At 41.8% G+C, this 10810-nt stretch overlaps 1 long non-coding RNA gene across 1 annotated transcript; it reads right to left on the bottom strand.

Moving 5' to 3' along the window:
- Positions 1 to 952: 952 nt before the first annotated feature.
- On the bottom strand, positions 953 to 9425 carry LOC121874114. Its single transcript, XR_006090369.1, has 2 exons — positions 8984 to 9425; positions 953 to 6487 (listed from the first exon to the last, which is right to left on the bottom strand). It is a non-coding gene; the product is annotated as an uncharacterized LOC121874114 (long non-coding RNA).
- Positions 9426 to 10810: the final 1385 nt, after the last annotated feature.

Genomic DNA, 10810 nt, shown 5'->3' with positions numbered 1-10810 from the left:
CTAGATGCCGCTACCATAAGGACTCTACTGGAAATAAGTACAGTATCTCATGGCTTTGTCATTTGTCCCTGGTCAAATCGACTAAAAAATACAGGCAAAAACAAAAACGGGGTAGGGTACTAAGATCCTGCCTTTAACACACCTTTATGGTTCGTAACTCATAACGCTCTTCAAAAATGGGGTACCCCCCCCCCCCACTTGGTACTGTAATGTCATCTCGTCTGGTCCCCAAGGTATGCTACTCTCAGTTGATTGAGTACGTCTGAAAAGGGACCACCAGCTTGGTGCCTGCACTATGGCACCTAAGATACTAAATGAAATTAAAATGCCTGCAGCTGCCTAGCTTATAGTATAAGATCGACAAGGGGATATTTAATAAAAGTTTGTGCATACAGTACCAGAGGACATTACTCCGTAAACTGCTCATATCTGGAACTAACGGACGTCCTCCCAACCAGAAGGCAAGTGCAGAAAATTGTCAACGGTAACTTTTTTAGAGTGAGAATTGTGAACTTTTGAAATTTTCTGTCAGTAAATGTTGCAACAGTACCGAGTGTGAGCTCATTTAAGGTCAAACTTGACCAATATTGGCGCCGATTCAGATACATCCTGATTCAGTGCATTCACAGTACAGTAATTGCCAACAGTGTGTAACAGAGAAATGACTGACCAGCTAGTGTTAACCAGTGGTGGACAGGATAAAGTTAAAATTTCACAAGGTCTTAAATATTCCCTTAACTTCGGTGTTCATTGTTAAAGTATCCCTCATTTATGATTTATATACAGTAAATGGCAACTGATTTTCATTGTTTATCTTTCATATTCATCAATGCTTTCTAGACATCTTTATGTACGGTATGCTATAATTTTCCTACTTACACTCCTATAAATAAAATTTTACTCCAGATATCTAATGCTTTAAACATGTAAATAAGGGAAATAACAAAACATGTATGGAAAAATATTTACTGTCACCAACTGATAATGCTGCATAAACAATGCTTTATTGATGATTTTATATACATAAACTATTAACAGACAATAGTCATGTTTACTTTATTGCCTTGGATAAAAATCAGTCAACTTATTATTATAGGCCTATATGACTGTTACGCATTATATATCATGCGTATATTGTACAAGCAAAACAAGAATGTACAATATATGAAGCTTGTGGTAGTACACAGGTTAAGCGGTCATACAGTATTTTACTAATCTTCTGAGACAGGGTGATAAATACATAATTTTTTTATTTTCGACAAATATGAGTTTACCTGCCGTTTAGGTAGTCTGTTTTTTTTTACAACCTTCATTGTCCAGTGTTCAGTTATGTACTGTGGCAAAGTATTAAGTACATATTTTTTTAAATTATGATGAAATTGATTATAAAGAACAACAAAGGCAAATCCAGCACAGTACACTTAATGGAGATCAGTAAATCTGAGTATAATTAATTTACTATAATGAACTTGCAACACCACTCCAACTGATAAAAAATACGTTGATACGTTTCTTTTTCTTTATTTTAGGTTGTTGGTACACAGGTACTCAGGTCACTTTCTCAAAGACTGTTTAAAATGTAGTTATTTGTGAAAATCCTCAATTCTTACAGTACACACGGGCATTTCTCTTTCATAATTCCATGAAAATCGAGTCTCCATGAATAACAAAATGATAGGTTCAACCCATTTTAGTCCATATTATATAAACCATTATTTCGAAGTTAAATTATCTCTCAGCTTCTGTAACGTGTCAAAATAATAGATAAATATGAACCTGTGATTTTGCTGTGACATTATTTTGTATTTTTTCGTGTCCTCTCGGTGTTCTCATTGTTCTCCAGATTGTTTCTCCAGGTAGTCTCCTCATTGTTCTTTAGGGGTTCTCTTTCTTGATCTCCAGGTAGTCTCCTCATTGTTCTTCAGGGGTTCTTCAGGTAGTCTCCTCATTCTTCGGGAGTTCTTTTTTGTTCTACAGATAGTCTCCTCATTGTTCTTCAGTGGTTCGCTTTCGTGTTCTCCAGGTAGTCTCCTCATCGTTGTCATAACTGTTTTTCAGGGAGTCTCATCACTGTTCTCCAGGCCCTGACACCTGTAAAAGTACAAACCAACTCCTTCCCTCATCCAAATGATGAGGAAGAGAAAAACTATGGGAAAGAGAGAGGGAGAGAGAGAGAGAATACATAATCAAAGCTCTAAATGATAAGAAATTTGGTTTGTGATCACCTGCAAGAACATCAATGTAATACTGGTATTAGCCGGAAATATTTAACAGGATAATAAGTTAAATAACCAGCAGTAATGTGCAATTAGACAAATATTTATGGGCCAGAGAAACAACTAAATAATATGAGCAGTACTATTACCTTATAAATCAGCTGTCAGGTTATGAAGGTATAAGTTTAATAATCCTCCATCACATTATATCATACAGTGTCAGAAGTAAAGTTTTTAGGAGTACTGTACTGTACAGCATATAAACAAAGTATGGACTTTAATCAGAATGAAGTTAGGATTCCTAAACAAACATAAAAAAATAAATTGCAATTAAATTATTAGTAACAAACCTATCTTGGGTGAGATTATGTTTAGTATCAACATTTTGTTCCTCAAGGTAACAAAAAAAATAAGATGGGAAAGCCCCCGAGTCACTGACCTGAATGCCCTCCCTCCCTTTGCTGCACTGCCGAGGTCACACGGGTCCAAGAGGGGTCGGTGACCTGTCCACAAACACGTCTTCAACATGTCAGTCAAGAGTAAGAGTTCACATCCTAGTCGCTAGGCCGAGCATATTTGGGATTTCCAAGGGCATTGCAGTCTAAAGTTGCAAGGGATGCCTCTTAGAAACCCCAAGTTTGCTACAGCGTTCAGAGGTCAGGTGGGTGGTGCCAGGACAGACCTTTGTCAGAAGAGCTGTCAGGGGTGTCCATCGTACACCAGGAGTTGTCAAGTTGGTGCTGGGATTGTCCATTGTATACCAGGAGCTGTCAAGTTGGTTTTGGGATTGTTCACTGTACACCAGATGTCAAGTTGGTGATGGGATTGTTCATTGTATACCAGATGTCAAGTTAGGATTGTTCATTGTACACCAGTAGCTGTCAAGTTGGTGATAGGATCATTCATTGTACACCAGTTGATGTCAAGTTGGTGCTGGGAGTGTTCATTGTACATCAGATGTCACGTTGGGATTGTTCATTGTACACCAGGAGCTGTCAATCTGATGTTTAAGATACTTTTTAGCGCGCGTGTGTGTGTGTATGTGTGTGTGTGTGTGAAAAACCCAAACAACTCCAGCTCTGTAGCCTTGTGAGTCAATAGAATACACAGTAATGTCATCCAAATAAACGTGACTGTGAGTTTCATCACACCAACCGTGTCATTTCAAAATACGTAGGTCTTCAGAATCTATTGTAGCCGTGCCACGAAAACATTAAACAATGAGCATTAGAGAATACAGCTAATGAGTCGTGAGAACAAATTAAGAAATGTCACTGGGATGTACGGCAATTGTCGTAAAAAAAAGCAACTGTCACTACAACATACACTAATACTGCCATAAGCTTACACACCAGCAAATTCACGAGAACATAGAACAGAAGGGAAAATTTGAAAACTTTCCTGTGCTGTAATGTTCATCCCCCTGGGAAATATTGCCCAAATAACTTTCTCTCAAGTCACATTCCGTATAAAAGTGTCATAACTTATATTAAAAAATTATAAGCGTAAACAAAACTCATACATCAGCTTGTTATGTTGAATAGAGAAAATTACAAGAGCGTGTTGATTGCAAGTCAGAAATGTGTTAAGAATATCAGTTGTAAGAGCTTGTTCATATTCTGTTTTGTCAAGAATAGTCAATGACACCAAATAAGTCAGAGATGCCTACATTAAGTGTTGGAAGGTAAGTTAGTCTCCTTAATGTAAACTGAAGCTCAATAAGCGCAAGAGGGCGAGTTAAGCGTTTTTAAGTTGGGTTCAATAAATGTTGGAGGTTGAGTTAAGCTCATTGAGTGTCTGAGATTGAGTTCATTAAGTTTTTAGTAAAACCCATTAACTGTTTGAAATTAACATCTATAGGTGTTGGAGGTTGAGTTAGGCTCAGCAATTAATGGAGGTTAAGTTAGAATCCGTAAGTGATCGAGGCAGACAGGATGTGGGAGGAAATGTTTGCTGGTGGAGGTCACGGTCTGAAAGTGTCTCGCGCGCGCTTGAATGTCAGAGTTCAGCTTCCAGCCCCAACTGGCTAGGATGAGTCCTCTCGTGGTTTGATGTCACGATGAGGTAATACTTTAGTTTTAGATATCAGTATGATATAAAAAAATCTCACTAGTGTGATAACTTAGAAACATTTATCATGCAACGATCAAGAATGACCAGGTATTTTTTTAATCATATTCGCCACTTATCAGCTTACTGGCCGTTTGGGAGGTTTATTCAGTGTAAGTACAGGAGGAAACTGGGGACCGGGAAACCTGTGGTGTTCGGTAGGGTCACACTGGATAACACCCTTCTCACGTGTGTTTGAGCAGATTCTGTTTGGGTAAACTATAAATTACTGAAAACTGGTATGTATTTACCGATATCTAAGTATTCTTTTTATTTCGGGCGGTTAAAAAGCCAATGGCTTAACAGTATTACAAAGAGATGTTGAGTCAAACATTAGCCAACAAGTAAGTCAGGGTTAGCACACGGTATAGTGTATATATGTCATGGTAAACTTTAGCAACAAGTATCATGATGAAAGCAATATAGACTTGTTTTGAAAGGGTGAAGGGTTAAGGCAAGTTCCACCATAAAGTGGGTTAGAAGCCCAGGATGTTGTGTACGATAACCTTGGACAGGGTCAGTGGCAGCGGCACCACGGTCGTCCCCTGTCCGTTTACCTTACACCTGTCCCTACACATGCCTGCAGTGACTAATACGTGATGGATTTGGGTAGTGTGCTTAAGTGAGAGGGATATTTGGTTACGCTGTCCGCACTGTAGATGTGCTGTGAATTCTACCAATGGGTGGTTTATACTCCAGACAGTCAATTCCAGGTGTATAGTAGCTTGTCTGTATGTTTATGTATTTAGAAATTTTTCAGTTGTAATATGTTTGTAATAAGAAGGTCGTCTGTAATATTTTCGCCTTTGAAAAGTATCCAGTGTCAACAAAAGTCCGACTGTTGGAGATAAGAATTAAAAAAAAAGAGGTGAAGGCGCAGTATAAACAGCAGGAGGGAGGTGAGCGGGACGCGGATAGGTGGATAGGAGTAGCAGAGCCACAACGTAAGTCTAGGAGGGTGTGGTGGCTGCGGTGGGTGGGCGAGGCTTGGGACTTAGCAGGCCAGTAGGGCCCTCCACCGCACGCTCCCACTGTTTCCACTAAGACCCACACCCCGGCCACCGACACTCACACACCGCTGCAACACTCTACACACGTTAGTTAATTCTCAAATACAAACATGAAAGGGAATAGTGAGGGGTGAAACTTCGCCAATGGCCTCTAGTAAGCCACGCTCCTTGACTATAGCCACAAAAACTAGTGCTCTAAGACCATGAGCTACTTTTTTAGTAGTAGTGCGGCGGCCAGCCTGGCTAGCTGCCGCGCCCGCCACCCTCTGCCACACGCCCACCACCCAAATATTCAGCACCAAAACTGTGGTAAAACTAGCCCTATTATCCTAATACATATTCGTTTGTAATTATATGTTGTTTGCATTAGTGAAGTGAAACAATGTATTTCGAAAGCTATTCAACAATAACCTGGAATATGAAGTTTTACACAAATTTGACTACCCTGTCACTTGGTCTTGCGACGATCCTCAATCACAGATTTAGATGACGTCTCACTAGATGACTGCGGAGTACACAATGTTTACTGTTTCACCCATTAGCCATTAGTCGATTACCTTATAATCACTTCACACGATGTAAGCTATGTTAGCTTCGAAACGTCAAAAAATCTCCATCCTTATTTTCCTAACATGAATACTCACAATTTACACCAAAAAAAACATTTACTTTACACAAAGAAGGATAGAAGGTCACGCAAGACTAACCCGACGTAAACAATGGAGCCACCAAAATGGCGCTAAAACTGGCGTTAGACAAAGTAGTGCGAGTTCTCGGGATCAGCTGAGCGTGACGCAGTCAAAGTGACCCCACCAGAGCTGTGGCTACAGACGTACAGTTGCCAGCAAAAGTTCTCCCACAGCCCTGCGTAGCAAGTTTGTGGGAGGACTTTTGCTGGCAACTGTACCTCCTTTATCTTCACCTTTTTCGCTATACCAACAAACCAATCAAATAAATGAGCTGGATTCCAAGTGACCAGTTAGGCAGAATGGGGGAAATAGCTTGGCGTCATCTGTACGGTTGCCTGAAGATCGTGGAGTCCGTGCGTAGATAGTAACTAGGTGGAGAGTGTTCCGGATTTCTGGCTCTCCATATTACTCTCTGTAGCGTCCATTGTGCTCTGGTCCATTTCGCAACAACTGGTAGTCAAGGCTGTGGAACAATCATTGTGAGATCAAACTATGGGTCAGTCCATAACCGACTGCAATATACACAAAATATACGACATTAAAGATATTAATAGGTTGATGGTCAATGATACACAATTTTCTATAAAACAAGCACCGAATATAATTATTACACAAGCCATTCACACAACGCACACAAAAAAGTTTCACATCTCCCCCCTACTGACAGGTACCATTCTGCCCTATCTAATACCACAATACTTCATTGCCTACATGTAGGTAAATTTATGACACAATTCAGGGTCAAAAGTGATACAAGTATCTATTGTAAATATATGTAGGTCATGCATACTTGGGGAGGCTATACTCAACCACTGTGACTGTTTGACAACCTCGTTTTTTTTTTCATCCAGACATCGTCACCCATTTCACTGTCCTCACCCACTTCGTCGTTCCTTCCACCATTCCCATCCATATCTTGTCATTCACCTTACCTCTCATTCACACCTAGTCATCCATATAGCTGCCAGCATCCACGGTATTATCCACCTCACTGCCCTCATTCATCCAAAATTTCGTCATCCACTTAAGTGGTCTATCTGCTACTTGTCCACGCCTTGTTATCCACCTCCCGCCCATCACACACACACTCTTGAAACCATCATCCGCTCACTCAAACCAGTTATTTGTCCTCATGAGAGAAAAAAATAACTGCTGAGTAACGACATGGGCACCACCATGCCTGACTGCAACAAACACACACAACGTTCACAATACGAGGCTGCAACACAATACTTCCACACGGCACTCACCATACCACCCCTCCCTTCCTGTCTCTTGAGGTCCATCAACTCTACACATAACCGGCCAACTTCACACCTGATGCCCTCGGGCAATATACAGGTCAAAATATTTTTGCATTCTGGCACAATTAAGCCAATAAGAAAAGAAATTTGTAATGTTGAGATATTTTTTTTTATTAAACACACGTAACGCGTACCTCAGACTACTCGTCAATTCTCCTTCAGGAGTGTTAAGGGTGGCGTAACCAGATGATTCTTTATGGTTCATCTTATTCTGGAACTGGTGTACCGATTACAGAAAGTTTGTGAAAACATACATGGTACCGCAGCTCTGTTCTGAAATATTAAGAAAATACCAAACTAGCAAGCTTTTTCGTGTGATTCATTCAGTGTCGTGGAAGCTGTGATTGGATTTTATACCGGATACAGAAATATAACATCCAGAATCACTATTAGCTACTACAGTATTTCTAGTATAAGCAATCGTTACATTAACGACATGTATGTATGCAAATAAAAAAATTCTTGAATACGTCAACTACAGGCATTTTTTCAGAGTAAATGCTTAAGTGTGAAACGAGCAAATAACACACTCACACTATTGCATTTACGTACCCATGTGAGGTGGTGCCATTTGTACGGTCGGGAACAGATGAAGGCCTCAGCAGGCATACATACATCTGCAGCAAAACGCGTGCTGCCTTCCAAAATAACCAAACTGGCGCACATATGATGAATCCCCGATTTTTTTTTTCATTTGCGCCCAGTCCTTAGAGAAATGCACGGGGAGGGGAGGGGGGGGGGGTTGGCAGAAGAAAGGATATTCCAAGTCTGATTGAAATCGGCCTAAAACTTTTGAAGAATCTGGAAGCAAACTAAAACTGCGAAATTTAGACTACAGAAGTGTCTGTTAACAACCTCTGACCATTGTAACTTTGAGGCGCCCACCACTACTCATCCGTTCACCACAATGTGGAGTAGCACTAAGAATGAGCACACTACTGTCAACAAGAAGAGTATCGGAAATTACTATAAATATATTCTTTCAACAATAAGTGCCACTGAACACTGTACAATGCAATACACAGGAATATTTATTTCAACAAGACAACAGTGAGGATAACCAGTACATGACAAGTGTGTATATGTTACTTAGTACGGTACACCAACATGTGTAACTCAACAATGTTCATCAGTATGTGAACTGATTATTACGATGTATGATAGTAGCATGCTCAACCAACACCATTCACAAATACCAAGTTAACTGTCAATGTACAAAACATTTTATTAATAAAATGTTATTTCACACCAATAAACATACCAAACAGTACATAGTCACCACACCAGAATACAAAATGTCACCGGATATCAAATAACACGATAGCAAAGTGTACGTTAACTAACACTCTAGAAGTCCCTCTCATAACATAACATCAACAACAGTATACCATAATCCACAGTAAATCAAAAGTGGGTATTAGCTATCACTTTGCATAAAGCAGTAAAGGTTTAATAACCATATACAAGCGAATGCACTAAACCACTAGATTTCAAGAGTATTTACACCACTATAATATAGATCCAAACACATTTGATTCTTGTACGTTTCACAAACACTTTCAACAGCTGTTCCGTATTTCACAAACAGTTCATCAAAATTGTGTTCTTAAAAGACAAAACCATTGATGGGCATCCCCTAAGCCCGGACATCTTACCATACGGCGAGCGAGGCTTGGATTATTCATCAAGGCAGCATTGAAATCTTCCACCAGTTGGAGACGCTCGCCCCTGGCATTCTAACTCCAGGGACAAGATTTTTCTTATTGGTCGATGCTTCTCACAATTCCTCCATTATTGCCAGTAAACAAGTGGTGAAATGAAAGTTACACTTTGCATTCGTTGGTTATTTGCTCCACTATCTACGTATATAAGCCGTAGCTTCTGTCTTCTCCATGTTTCCACAAGGCTTAAGCTAACACTAAGATCAAACAGACAATGTTAGCATTGCAGGCTACAGCTGAGTCAGCACCGACAACCCCGACTGTGAGGAGAGCAGTGGCTCAACGCCCAACCACCACCCAGGCTTGCGACCGACTGAATGTTCACCACTGCGACAGCAGGTGGAGGCCACACCACGGCCGACCTACTTCTTCTTCCCCCCCGCCCACCTCCGTCGCACCCCTTCCTCTCCTCCCCACTTTCTGAGTCTCCCTCCTCCTCCTCTTCCCCCGTCTTGCAGCGGTCAGTAACCCCATTACTTACTTCTCCAGCGTATTGCTATTATGCACAAAAGTAAAAACAGTCAAAATACGAGTTACGGCATGCCCACTTTGGCCCTCTAATCTCACATACCGCGCAAGAAAGTTGCTAGAAAGTTGCAGAGCCGCCCCGTATCCGCGCCGGCGACCCACATACCCTGTATCTACCTACCTGCTGCTCCATTTCACCCTCCACAACCAAGAGAGTAAATATCTGCTTATCTCACAACGAGATTATTTTTACTCCTGGTGAGTGTGGGGGAGGTGCAGCGCGGACCATAAGGGTGGCAGAACCAGGGGTGGCGGGGGGCACCGTTACCGCACGGGATGTGAACCATGCCAGCTGCTGCCGCCAGGGGGAAGTAGAACAGAACGACGAGGTTTCCCATGATCACAGCGCTCCTGGCTGCCCCTTTGTCTAGGTCAGCCCACACTGGCGGACTTCCACTGCTTATGTATGTTTCCGTCAACAGAGTGCAGGGTGCCGGATCCTTGCATGGGGACGCCGTCGCTTCCGCGTTACTGACTCGGAAACTGCTTTTCGTGAGGCGCTTGGCTCCGGGCGGCGAGGAACGTCCATGCCGCCCACCACCATGGGCAACTAACGTAACCCCTACCTCCCTCTAACGCCATCAACGCACAGGATCTCCAACATATAACTGTCTATATCCTACTGTCCTATACACCAGCCCACCCACCTCACCTTTGTCTCTCCCCCAGTTACATCTAACCACTTCACGTTACACCCTCACTTCCTCTCCTGACCTACCGTTCTCACTACGTTTGCGAAATCACTTAAAAGATGATTTAAGAGATGATAAACACGTTAGTGAGTATTGTTGTGTGTAAGTTAAGTGAACTGCGTGAGGGACAAGCCCTGGAATGGAGCATATGGGGAGCAGAGGTCTGGCGGTAATTAAGGAGTCGGCTCGTCTACCGTTACGGGTGAAAAGGTGGTGAGCACTGGGGGAATGGGGCGGCCCTGGTTATGTTGGAGCGTGAGTGCCTGGGCGTTTTGTCTGGTGACGACGCCGTTGAAGAGGTGATTAACTCGCTGAACATGTTGATGATGTATCGGTGGAGGTTTATGACTGTTTATAGCCTAAAATAATGAAGTTATGATAGAGAGATTCAGGGGTCACGTTATATGGTTGATTGGACACAAAGGTGACATGGTGTTGGAGGTTTACAAATAGTTGGATATGGTGGTGACGTGGTGAAGGTTTATGGTCTCCGAAATACCGCGGTGCGTCCAAGAAAGAGAGATTTGTTGAAGAAGTAGCG

Source organism: Homarus americanus, unplaced genomic scaffold, assembly GCF_018991925.1.
Source record: "Homarus americanus isolate GMGI-L3 unplaced genomic scaffold, GMGI_Hamer_2.0 scaffold49667, whole genome shotgun sequence".
NCBI classification, from domain to species: domain Eukaryota; kingdom Metazoa; phylum Arthropoda; class Malacostraca; order Decapoda; family Nephropidae; genus Homarus; species Homarus americanus.
This window is presented reverse-complemented; position numbering and strand designations above follow the sequence as displayed.